The sequence below is a fragment of the Tenrec ecaudatus genome, chromosome 13, assembly GCF_050624435.1.
Source record: "Tenrec ecaudatus isolate mTenEca1 chromosome 13, mTenEca1.hap1, whole genome shotgun sequence".
NCBI lineage: Eukaryota > Metazoa > Chordata > Mammalia > Afrosoricida > Tenrecidae > Tenrec > Tenrec ecaudatus.
Window position 1 is genome coordinate 93,243,864 of NC_134542.1, and position 10,065 is coordinate 93,253,928.

Sequence of the window (10,065 nt, forward strand, 5' to 3'; positions counted from 1 at the left end):
TTTACCCTGAATGGATTGTTTCGGGGACAAAAAATTCAATTAATTCTATTCACAGAGGGACATCCTAGCACAGAGCAAATGGCAATGTGAATGCTTCTGGTTTTTGTGTTTTTTTCTTCACTGCCCCATTCCACTCTAAAGCCGGGGAAATTGTGCCTCACACATCTAATGATCTCAGTTCAGTTTGTTCACTATGCGTCTGCATAGGTTTCTAATTGGCAACCTACTTGAATTATATATATTGCCTTTAAGATGGCTTTCCTTTGAGTCAGCATAGTCGGTTCATTGTTTCAAAAGCAAAAGTAGTACACGGCAGCTGTGCTTTGCTGGAGTATGTACCAGGTGTGGGGTATTATCCCATTCGTCTGAGGGCGGTTGTACGTGAAAATAGGCTTCACTCTTGGCCATTCTGATCCAGAACCCATCTACTTGGTTGCAGTGTGATGGCAAAGGCAACTGAGCATTCTAGGGAAAAGCCTGTGTTCCAGCGCAGACGGTTGAGTCCCTCAACCCCGTGTGCCTCAGTTTACCGCTCTCTAAAATGGAAGCAATAACTCAACCTTGTGTGCTTTAGTTTACCACTCTCTAAAATGGGAGCAATCGTGTCTCACGGGATTGTTGGGAGGATCAGATAATTCATACATGTAAGCCACTTAAAAGAGTGTCTGGCGTACAGCATGCTACTTAATAAATATTATACACTATTATTAACTTGACTTTGAGTAACTAGTTCCTATCCGGAGACTCGGTGGTGCTGTGGCCGGACACTGGGCTGCTAGCCTCAAGGTGGTGGTTCAATTGCAGCAGCTACTCTGAAGGAGCGAGACGAAGCAGCCTACTCCCCTAAAGATTATAGTCTCAGAAATCCTGTGGAGCAGTGTTACTGCGTGATAAAGCGCAAAGCCCAACTCACTGCCATCACATCGACTCTGAGTCTCAGTGGCCGTAAAGGACAGGGTAGAACTGCCCAGTGGGTTAATAGGACGAACTCTTTATGGGAGTATCAAAGGTTGTTAATAAGTCTTCCTCCAATCCCACTACCACACGCGTCTCCATATAATCCACATTCTCTGATTATTTGTTCAGCATACAGAGGGAATAAGTATGATGAGAGGATATAACCCTGACTCATGCCTTTCCTGATTTTAAGCCTCACAGTTTGATCTTGTTCCATTTGCACAACATATCCTATTCCATGTACAAGTTCCTCACCAGCACAATGAGGTACTCTGGAATTCCCATTCTTCTCAAGGCTATCCATAGTTTGTCACGATACACACAATCAAATCCCTTTGCATGGTCAATAAAAACCCAGTAAACATCTTCCTGGTATTCCCTGCTGACATCAGCAAAGATATTCCTTGGTCCACATCCTTTTGTGAATTGAGTCTGAACTCTCAGTAGCTCCCTGCCAACATGCTGCTGCACCCATTGTTGAATGCGCTTCAGCAAAATTTTACTTACATGTGATTTTAATGATATTGTTCTATGATTTGCACATTCCGTGGGGTCACCTTTCTTTGGAGTGGGTACAAATATGGATCTCTCGGTAAGTTGGATCTTTTCCAAATTTCCCAGTATAGATAAGTGAATGCCTCCAGTGCTTTATCAATTTATTCTGGTCACAGACTTTACACAATTGAGAGTTTTCATTCAGAGGGTGGCCTACTGTTCATATAAATTGACAGTGTGTGGAAGCTAGCTCACTTCTGCTGGATTTGGACCCTGCAGCTTGCTCATAGACCTCGTGTGATATCCCATACTGATCCCAGGAGTCATCAGCAGACTGCTGGTCTTGGATCTGTTTGGTCGATCTCAGATTCATGCCACTTTGCATCCACCAACCTGTGGTCTTTCCGCTTCAGCTTTTTGCTTCCTGTTCATCAGCCCCTGCATCTACAGGAATCAGGTACCTTCAGTTTACATATGACCTGTGGATTTGAACAGGACTGGCTTTAGTCACTCGGACAACTGTGTGCATCCTTTCTTGATGTAGATCTTTCTATATCCAGACACATACAGATGTCACTGGGTTTAGAGAACCCAACCAACACCTACTTCTCTATATGTTGCTGTGAGGTAGAATTGGCTTGATAGCAGTGGCTTTTAGTTGTATTGTTTCTATATCATATGAGAATGCTTCCTAAAGGGATTTTGTGAAAATCCCAGTCTTTTGTTACCAAATTTACCTCATCTTCCATCTCCTTCACTTCCCACTCCAGCCTTACTCCTAGAAGCATTTTAAATTGCAGCATTGAGCTTTGGTCCGAAGTATAAGTCAATATCCATTTAACTATGTTGACCAGGTGAAAGTCATGCTTACTCCCTATCTTTTTAGGAAAAAAAAAATACCCGAACAAACTAAGCATCACCAAGACTATGCGGTTTGTATAGCATTCTATGGTGCTGGTATTAAGTTTTCAAAATCTATTGTAAATAAAGTGCCATCATAACATCTTATATGTTCATGGCACCTCTGTGTAAAAGGTTGTGTGATGTGACTTCTATCAATAGAAAAGGAAACGGTGCTGCTGAAAGTTCCATTTTTAACAAAGGGTTCCTGCTAGTGCGGGGGGTGCTGGGGCGCCTCTTGTGGAGCCCGAGGGACGGGACAAGAGCAAAGCCTGGCATTACCGAGAAAGCGTGCTTTCAGTTACCTGGGACTATCAGTGCCAGGCCTAGGGCCAGGCCAGGGTAAGAAAGAACCCACAGAAAGGAACCAGAGAGGGGATCGAGAGGCCAGGAAGGCAGAAGAGAAAAAGCAAACAAGGAAGGGAGACTGATAGGGAAGAACACAGAGCGCCAATGTCAGCACGTCAGGGCTGCTGGCTAGTTGTATCCAAAAACGAATGTTCTTTAATGGCAGGATCTTTATCCAGGCCCTCAATTTCTCCTCCTGGTTCCTGGAGTAGTATTGTTGAGTGCTTAATGAATTGTTCTCTTTTGCACAAAGGATTTCCACCAGGGCCACAGTGTGAGCCTAAGTGATGGTAAATGGCTCCTTCTTCCAATTGAGGAGAAAGAAAGACCTCCTATGAAGTCCAGGAATTGGATGGAAATGATGGGTATTCTCTGGGGTGGTTGGAATTAGAGCTCTGTGGTCCAGAAAATAAACCGTGCTTCCTTCTGGGTGCATTCATGGAAACATCAATAAACACTGATTAACCTGCAGAAAGGGATTTCCCCCTTCACCAAGAACAATTCAAATACAAAACTTAAAAATCCCATATTTATATTTAAAGTTAAAAGTGCCATTTTTATCAATGAGACAGGGTTTTAACATGCTTTGTTAAATTCAAATTATGTTAAAATGAAAACCTAGTGCTATTGGGTATGGAAACTTTTGATTTTTATTTTTAGTGTACACTCTTGAATCTGTTAAAACTAATAAAGGTGCTATGGAGTCAATATTTAAAATTCTCTTAAAAACTTAAATTAATCTTGAAACCTACAGGGGCAGGTCTACCCTGTCCTACAGGGTTGCTGAAAGTTGGACTCAATTCAATGGCAGGGCGTTTTAAGTTCATCTTTGAACACTTTGGTGTGGGTGTGGACTCTTTCCACCAAGAAGCAACTACTAAGTAACTCTACTCTGTGGGGGGCAGTAGGATTTTTGCCGGGGGTGCGCTGATAGAGCTATTGCTCCCATGGAGTTCAGAGTTGGACACTAAAAGATGGCTTGTATAATAGCTATGAGAGAGGCAAGTCCCCCCAAATCTGTGGTAACTCAGAGGAGAGGTACCTAGGAGGGTCTGGGAAGATGTGTCATCAAAGCTAGAGAACTGAAGGTTAGTCTGGGGGTGGGTGAGCAGCCATTCTCTGTAGAGGCTCTGCACAGAGCACCGAGAAACAAGAGTTTTGGAGACTGGCAAGAGTAAAAATGGTGCTGGGAAGAGAGACAGGAAAAATGAGGGTGCTGGGAATATAGGTAGGATCCAATCTTAGAGTCTCGCTCTCATGCTAAAGTTTGAAATGGCATTTGAAATGCCATGGGGAGCACTTAGGCAACTCACTGAATGTGGCCAAGGCCACGTTCTGATAGAGAGTTACAGCATGGATCACACATCTTGTCTGTGCATACTGGAGGGGAAGGAAGCAGGGGCGGGGCTGGGGTGCGGTGTGTGGAGACCCAGTTAGGTCCTATGTTCTCTGCATGGTAGATACAGCCCTCTAGCTCTTAGTGAAGAATGGATTGGAGGAAGACAAAGTACAGGGGAGCAGTCACGGGCGAAGGGTGATTAGAGAGAAAGAGAAGTGATGGTTGAGAGAAAGGAACAGGTCTGAGCAACAGTAAATACATCAGTTGATGGAAAGTGTTTCATTTCTGGTATGACAGAGAGAGAAGCCAGGGAGAACTCACAGATCCCAGGCTTGAAAATCCAGGGCTTCTTCTGCTGAGGGAGGGTACTTTGGGAGAGGACAAGATGTGACATGGAAATGATATAAACTCTTTGAATTGTGGGGATAGGTGGAAAATGGTTGGAATGGATGCTACCTGGACAGGTAGCATCGTGGTCTCATTTTTCCTGCTATCTGGCCACTCTCTTTAAAGCTTTGGTTTTGGCTGCCCTGCCCTGTCTTCTCTCTCTCTCTCTCTCTCTCTCTCTCTCTCTCTCTCTCTCTCTCTCTCTCTCTCTCTCTCTCTCTCTCTCTCTCTCCCCTCCTCCTCACTCCACCCACTCCTACTTCCTTTCATGCTCCCCTGGCTCCTTGAACACGTCTTTCCGTAGTCTCTCCAGTCCACCTCCTCCATTCTACCCCCAGCGAGATGAGGCAAACACATACAGTTATAGCAGATAGAACAAATACTGAACCAACATTTTCGTTAAATAGCCTGCCTGCTTTGTGGACAGGGATTTGTGAACACATCTGTTCTGAAGGATTTTCTTTTAATAGATTTTTGTAGAAACCAGATCAGCAAAGCACGGTTACTATGGCCTATCCTCGGAGACCTGGAAATTGCTGTGTGAAGCAGAACTGATTAAATGGTATTTTACCTGTTTGGAATGAAACTCACAATCTGTTCGTGAGAATTGTTGCTGTTATTTGGCCACAGGCAACTGAGGAGAGGCAGATACTCTTGCTTTATTCTAGAACTGAGATTTGTGATTTATGCCTATTATGCTCCCACCTCAATCGGATACATGCCATGAAAGCCACTGAAAAATAGCCATTCAGTGCAGCCCTATCTATAAGGGGGAGCACCAAGGCTGACCATAAATGTAACCAAGGCCACTTCCAGATAGAGAACCGCAGCACAGCACAAGCAAACGACTCCTGCATCCACTCTGAGCCAGCGAGTGTTTCACACGATCCTTGCTTACAAAGCCAAGAAAAAGTAAATGGACCACCTAGGAATATGCAAATTTGGAAAATGTTTGGCGCAGAGCAAATATCCTGCCCCAGAAGAGCCGTAAGATAAGGAGAGAGTGTTTCCTCTCACACCCTTGCTACCTATCATCTGTCTGTTTGGCATCCTGCGGTAGCGAATGTCTTACTAGGATGCTAGATAATACCAAGAGGCTCACCCATGGTGGGCAGATTTCAGAGGAACTTCCAGACAAAGACAATCTGCTGATCTACTGCTAACAATTAACCAATGAAAATACTATGGATTCTTCTCCTTCGGCGTGCCACCTTGATCCCGGTGTTGCCATGGGTTCCTGGTCTTTAAGAACAAGCCCTACCCAAAGTCCCACTTCTGTCGAGGTGTCCCTTGATGCCAAGTTTTGCATCTGTGACCTGGGCTTGAAGAAGGCAAAGGTGGCCACATGGTGCCGGATGAGGGCGAGCAGCATCTGTGACAAGCTGTACATGGTGACAACTGGTGGCAAAGATGGCTTCTACATCTGAGTGCGGCTCCACCCCTCCCTCGTCATCTGCATCAACAAGAGGTTGTCATGCATGGGGGCTGACTGGGCCCAAACTGGGAAACATGAAGGCACGGTGGCTCGAGTCCACACTGGCCAGGTTATCATGTCCATCCGCACCAAGCTTCAAAACAAGAAGCGTATGATGGAGGCCTTACACTGGGCCAAGATCAACTTCCCTGGGTGCCAGAAGATCCACAACTCCAAGAAGTGGGGCTTCACCAAGTTCAATGACGATGAGTTTGAGGCTATGGTAGCTGAGAAGTGCCTCATCCTGCACGGCTGTGCAGTAATACATCCCTGTCCATGGCCCCTTGACCAGCGGCGGCCCTGCATCCACGAAGGCCTTGGTAGCCCTGCGCTGTCACTCGCACCCACCAAATAAAAATGGAACTTCCTGATTAAGAAAAGAAAGAAAATACTATGGATTAGTGGCTGGCTACTACGACTACTGCCTGCGCTGATCAAGGGCACAATAGATAAACCCTGAAAGAATGAGAGAAAAAAGGAATAGGACTCACATTCTTAACCATCCTTTTCTTGCTGGACCAGTTGAGACTAGAGACTCCTTAAGACTTCACCCTGACATACTGTAATTCCTACACTATCATTATCCCCCGAGGATACCTTGTAGTGAAACAACAGATTAGCAATAAAATAAAAAAATCTTATCCTCAAGTACGCTGCCCTCTTAAAACAAAACAAACAAACAAACAAAAACCACCCAGGATCTAACTAACTACATAGAAGATGGATTCAAAGAACTAAATGTAAAAACCTAAAAAAAAAATCATCAAAGAAAAACCAGGGGCAAATTGAGGGCATAACTAGACAATCAAATGTAACAACACAATAAGCACAAACAGCAGAAAATAACCAGATAGCTGGGACCTTCTAAAAATTAGACACCAATATACCTGAAAAGACTTCTTCAAAAGGGTAAAAATAGAACCAAATATTGGGACAATGACATATCTGACAAGTCTTGAAATTTATAGAAAATTTCAACACCAAAACATCATTCTTTAAAAAATGAGTAGAATACATGGACTGATACTTTTCGCAAGAAGACATTCAGGTGGCAAACACACACACACAAATGTTCTTGATCATTAGCCACTAAAGATCAAATCAAAACAATATTTTACCCCAGCAAGTTCAAGAAGACAGAAAATGACAAATGCTGGCAAGAGAGAGATTAGAATTCTCTTTATTTTATTTTATTGTGTGTCTTTGTGTATAGCTCTATATCTCTTTTTAAAAAAATTTATTAGGGACTCATACAACTCTTATCACAATCCATACAGACATCAATTATGTAAAGCACATCTGTACATTCTTTGCCCTCATCACTTTCAAAGCATTTGCTCTCCAGAGACTGGAATTCTCACCCACTGCTAGTGGAACTATAGAATGGAACAGCCACTGTGGAGAACAATGTGGCACATCCTTAAAAAGTTGGAAATGGAAGCCCCATTTGATCCAGCAATCCCACTAGGTATGTGTCCTAGAGAAGTGAGGGCAAGACACGCACAGAAATGAGCACCTGACTGCAGCATTTTTCACAATCGCGAAGAGGTGAAAACAAGATAAGTGTTAGTCTGTGGGCAAGTGGGTAGACTATGGTACATCCACACAACGGAGTACTATTGAACAGTGACGAATCATGTTGCGTCTGTGAGACATCTCACGACATGAGTGCACCTGGAGGACCTCATGCTGAGTGAAATAAATCAATCACAAACAGCCATAATGTTGTATGAAGTCACCACTATAAAAAGTCAAGGAAAAGTTTACACACAGAAGTCTTTTTTGATGATTATCAGGAACAGGAGGAGGAAGGAGTGTCATTGTGAATCAGGTTCCCATCGATGGCAATAAATTTGGTTTGGAAGGTAACAGACACATCTTAGTTTGAGTACAATGAAAGGCAATCTAGAAAAAGAGGGTGATCAGCACATTATCACCAAGAAAGACATAGAGAGGTGAATAAGAATGGAATAAGCAAAAGCAAATACTATTAAATATGCAATCCTGCAATATCAGTAATAACAAGCAATAATCTACAAGTGGATATATTGGCAGTTAGGTAAGCTGAACAGGTTTGGATAGGTGAATGGGACCACACCCATGACCATGTGTAGGTTTGGCAAAGGAGATGTCTGAACTGTAACTATATATACTCTATATGCCTGGTTACTGTATATGTACATGTATATGCACTATATATTTACTGTAACTATATATACAGATATATCTGGGTAAAATTTGGAAAACTTCTTAGTGAAAACCAAACCTTAAGGCAGTGGTTCTCAACCTGTGGGTTGTGACCCCTTTGGATTGCCCCATTCATCACAGTAGCAAAATTCCAGTTATGAAGTAGCAACAAAAATAATTTTATGGTTGGGGGGTCACCACAACATGAGGAACTGTATTCAAGGGTCATGGCATTGGGAAGGTGGAGAAGCACTGCCTTAAGGTAATGAGTCTGTGTGCTTAGAGTTTAGGAGCCAGCTAAATCAACTGGCATAACATAGTTCACAAAGACAGTGTTCTATGTCCTACCATGATGGGTCTTCAAAGCTAGAAAGAAGTCTCCTAATGTGCAGCTATTGGTCTTTCCCCATCTGAAGCAAAGAAGTGTAAAGAAAATCAAATATGCTTGAAAAAAGGACTAATGAAGTATGTGAGCCACAACCTCCATGACCCTGAGCCTCCATGACCATCCAGAAGAACTGGATGGTGCCCAGCTATCATTGTCAACGGCTCAGAAAAAGATCACAACAGAAAGTTGTGGATAGAGTGAGAGGAAAATTGAAATAAAGCTCAAAATCATAAACAAAGCAAAACAAACTAGTCAAGCTTACTGCTCTGACAGAGACTGGTAGAAGCCCCACTTATGGGCCATAGACACCTTCAAGCTGGAACTGAACCCATGCCTGTCATTCACTTTCACCCAAACAAAAGATAGACTATCAGGTAAACCAGAGAGGTATACACCTGTAGAACAACCAACCAGATGAGACCGAAAGGGCAGTATTTTCCCATAGATAAAGCTCAGAAGGCAAGGAGGGTAGGAAAGAAGGATAAATGGAAATGAGAAACAGGGAGAGAAAGTGGTGAGGAGGGTGTGGGGTGTCTGGTAGGGCATGATCAAGGGTAATGTAACCAAGAGGAATTGCTGAAACCCTGGTGGGGACTGAGCATGATAGTGGGACAGGAGGAAAGTCAAGGGAAAAAGAGGAAAGAGCTGGAGGCAAAGGGCATTTATAGAGGTCTAAATAAAGGCATGTACATATGCAAATATATTTATATATGAGGATGGGGAAATAGGTCTATGTGAATATATTTATAGGCTTAGTATTAAGGTAGCAGAAGGACATCAGGCCTCCACTCAAGTACTCCCTCAATGCAAGAATACTTTCTTCTATTAAATTGGCATTCTATGATGCTCACCTTCCCAACACAACCGCTGAAGACAAAGTGGGTGAATAAGAAAATGTGGCGAAGAAAGCCAATGGTGCCCAGCTATCAAAAGATACAGCATCTGGGGTCTTAAAGGCTTGAAGGTAAACAATCGGCCATCTAGCTCAGAAGCAACAAAGCCCACATGGAAGAAGCACACCAGCCTGTGTGATCACGAGGTGTCGAAGGGACCAGTTATCAGGCATCAAAGAACAAAAACTCATATCATTGTGTGCTCACCTCCAATAATATATTTTTAAAAACAAAAAGAAAAGGAGAGTAAGAATTTTTGTACAGCTTGATGAAGGTAATCAATGGCACTGAATTGTACAAGTAGAAATTGTTTTGTTGTGGATATTTTCAACAACAGCAACAATAAATTTTATTAAAACAAAAAATCTTTTGGCTCACTGAAGAAATAGCCCCATTGAGTGCTGGGAGACGAGCTCAAGCACACCAATGACAATGAAGGTGGACTAGACAAAGCTTTGTTCTGTCATCCACATGGTCACCAAGAACTAGAGCCAACGTGACAGGCACTATGTGTACTAACAAGAAACCTTGGCGAGTTATGTTGGGCTGCTAATCAGAAGGCCAGTAGTTTGAACCCACTAGCAACTTCAAGGGGAAAAAAATGAGGCTCTCTGCTCCTATAAAGATTGATCAGAAACTCATAGTGGCAACTAAACTCAGTCCACTCCTACAGGGTCACTATGCGTGGGAATCCACT

At 43.1% G+C, this 10,065-nt stretch overlaps 1 pseudogene; it reads left to right on the forward strand.

Annotated features, from left to right (window-relative positions):
- The first annotated feature begins 1,537 nt into the window (after positions 1–1,537).
- LOC142424032 (large ribosomal subunit protein uL16-like) lies at positions 1,538–6,255 on the forward strand (annotated as a pseudogene).
- Positions 6,256–10,065: the final 3,810 nt, after the last annotated feature.